Source organism: Lepisosteus platostomus, unplaced genomic scaffold, assembly GCF_059453375.1.
Source record: "Lepisosteus platostomus isolate fLepPlt1 unplaced genomic scaffold, fLepPlt1.hap1 Scaffold_122_H1, whole genome shotgun sequence".
Classification (NCBI taxonomy): Eukaryota; Metazoa; Chordata; class Actinopteri; order Semionotiformes; family Lepisosteidae; genus Lepisosteus; species Lepisosteus platostomus.
The window spans coordinates 2,374-5,011 of record NW_028291503.1 but is presented as its reverse complement, the minus strand read 5'-3'; the positions used below and the strand labels follow the sequence as shown (position 1 = coordinate 5,011).

Sequence of the window (2,638 nt, the reverse complement as noted above, 5' to 3'; positions counted from 1 at the left end):
ATGCACCGTAACATTCATTTGTCCCTCACGGGACAATGAAGGTCTGGCCCCCATTCCCGACGTCTTCTTACTGGCTTCCAAAGTCATCTGGGAGCCCCACCTTCACCCCCTGGGCTAAACCCAGAATGATTCCAGTGGTGGCTCGACAATGTTACCAGCAATTGTTCCTCCAAGTGACTGGACTCCTCCTCCACCGGTAAAGTCTCCTTCCCTGCAGGTCGTCTCTCACAAAGCTATCTGCTCTCCGCCGTCGCCCTTCTCGTACTCCTGAAAAAGTCGTCCGGCCGCGGTCACGCCACACACCTTCTGATCTTGGCCAAAAAGGCCGAGAAGCGATGCCCCTGAAGGCGTGGACTGATGCGCGGGCGTTCCGCTGGCACCCAGTGGCGCAGGCCGACTCCTCTGGATCCCAGGACCCTCGCAGCTGCCGGCCTCCCTGCAGCCAGAGACCTGCCGCCGGACTCTGCTCCCCCTCTCTCTTGCCCGCCTGCCTGCCTTCCTTCCTGCCCCCTTCCTGAGACGGGGAGGGGGAGAGAGAGACACTGACATACAGATGGACGAGAGACGAGACTGGAGAAGAAGGAGCTCCAGTCCACCTCGCTTGCTTGCTAGCTATGTCTGTCTTTTCACCGCTGAGAGAAGGTAGTGCACCGTTCACGGAGGCGCTGCAATACCGGGCCGATGCGTGGAGAGGACGGAGCAAGCTCCTGATCCAGCTCCCTGTTCCAAAAATCCGTTTAATATGTAGTCCCATGGGGGACGTATCGGATATTAAACTGATAAGAACAGATTTTTTATTTTTTTATTAGAAAACAGTTCTTATAAATAACATATCAACAATTTTATAACAACAAACCACTCCATATACCCTCATATACCACTCCATAACCCTGCCCCCCTCCTTAGATTTTTGCCAGTCTCTGCGCCAGCAAACCCTTTCCCCTTTTAGTAATAGGGATTCCCAACACCTCACAAAATTATTCCACAACGTCCATACACTCACCATTATTCTTTCCATTAACACGAAAACCGATCACCTGGTCTTTGTCCACCATATACTCCACATAGAAGTCTGGGTACTTCTGTTCTATGAAGCGCAATGCCTTCAGCAAACCCCTAGTTTTAGCCCTACAAAGGGGGAATGACATCGCAGGTATACAAAACCCTTCTCTTCTCGGCCTTTTGGCTAAGATCAAGTTCAAGTAGGATGCCCGCAGTTCTTGTCTTTCCAAAGGCCTAGAAGGCGATCGAAGATCCTGAAGAGTGCTTGAGCTGGTATCGCTCTAGGTTGAGCCTAGGGGGTTAAGGCCAAGCAGTAGCTGAGCTGGGTGGGATCCGGCAGCAACACAGGTACTCATGGCCTACCCACGGAGCTTACTTTCTTCCTCGAGACTCGGAAGCGCTATCCGCTCTCTCTCTCTGTCTCCTTGGCCTCTTGGCTGGGAGCAGGTACACGTGGCCTGCCCGCGGTGCTTGCTTTCTTCCTCGAGACCCAGAAGCACTTTCCGCTCTCCTCTCTCTCTCTCTCCTCCTGTGCCTGCACCTAGCTGGGCTTTGCCCACAAGGACAAAGGCCAGGGCTCCCTCGCTGCTCCTTTAGCAGCTAAACCCTCCTCTCCACAGAACCTTTGCTTTCTTTCTTTCCTTTTTTCCTTTTTCTCCTTTCCAGGAAAGATGGCAGACAAGAGGACACTAATCCGGTTCCACTGGACCATGAAAGCAGAGACGATGCCAACTGCGAAATCCTTAATGACCTTCCTGAGAGGGATCCTGCAGTTGGTGGCCGGAGATCTCTACTGCCTGCAAGACAACAGGGCAGAGAGATACATGGAGGCCTACATGGCCACGGACGCCTCATACAAAAAGGCAACGAAAATGATCAGAGAAAAAGGTAAGTGCCCCGGTTTCTCTGATTTCAGGCCGGAGCCTATGAGGAAGACTAACCAGAGGACCATCACAGTCCTCACATACAACCCCTACGTGCCAACGGAACTGATAACAGCGTACCTAGGGAGGTATGTAACTGTGGTGGGCAAACCGACAGATCAGGGACGATAGCGGCGTCTGGTACGGCAAACGCCAGTACCGAGGACCCAGAGGGTGTCGACGGTTTCCAGCACCCCCTGGCCCGCTTCAACATCGGAGCCGACAGGGGGTGGTACCTTTATTACCCCAGGATGCCGGAATTCTGCAAGAAGTGCAAACAGTCTGGCCACCAGGAGAACACATGTGACATCATCAGATATCGCAACTGTAACAAAGGGGCACCTGGCAAAAACCTGCCGGGCTGCCAAAACGTGTGACGGATGCGGCGCCGAGGGACAACACCTTCGCCAATGTAAGGTAAGCAAACCTTCGTTTGCACAGGTGGTGGAAGCCAGCCGGTAGAAACTGGTCTTGAGACAAAGGGAGAGAGGTGAGAACAAAGAACTCGCACCTCCCCCGCAGAGAACTGAAACTTCCGAGGCCACACCCCCAGCCGCATCGGTGCCACAAGATGGCCGCCAGGACGACGGACAAAATGGCCGACCGGAGGAAGGGCCCTGGATAACTCCCACCAAGAAGGGAAAGAGAAAGCGGGAGAAGAGATGCAGGGTGGATCCACCATCGGAAGGACAAAAGAAAAGAGTGGTGAGGGA

General features: G+C 53.7%; 1 non-coding gene across 1 annotated transcript; it reads right to left on the bottom strand.

Annotated features, from left to right (window-relative positions):
- Positions 1-640: 640 nt before the first annotated feature.
- LOC148637357 (U2 spliceosomal RNA) lies at positions 641-830 on the bottom strand. The gene has a single exon (XR_015931495.1). It is a non-coding gene; the product is annotated as a U2 spliceosomal RNA (small nuclear RNA).
- Positions 831-2,638: the final 1,808 nt, after the last annotated feature.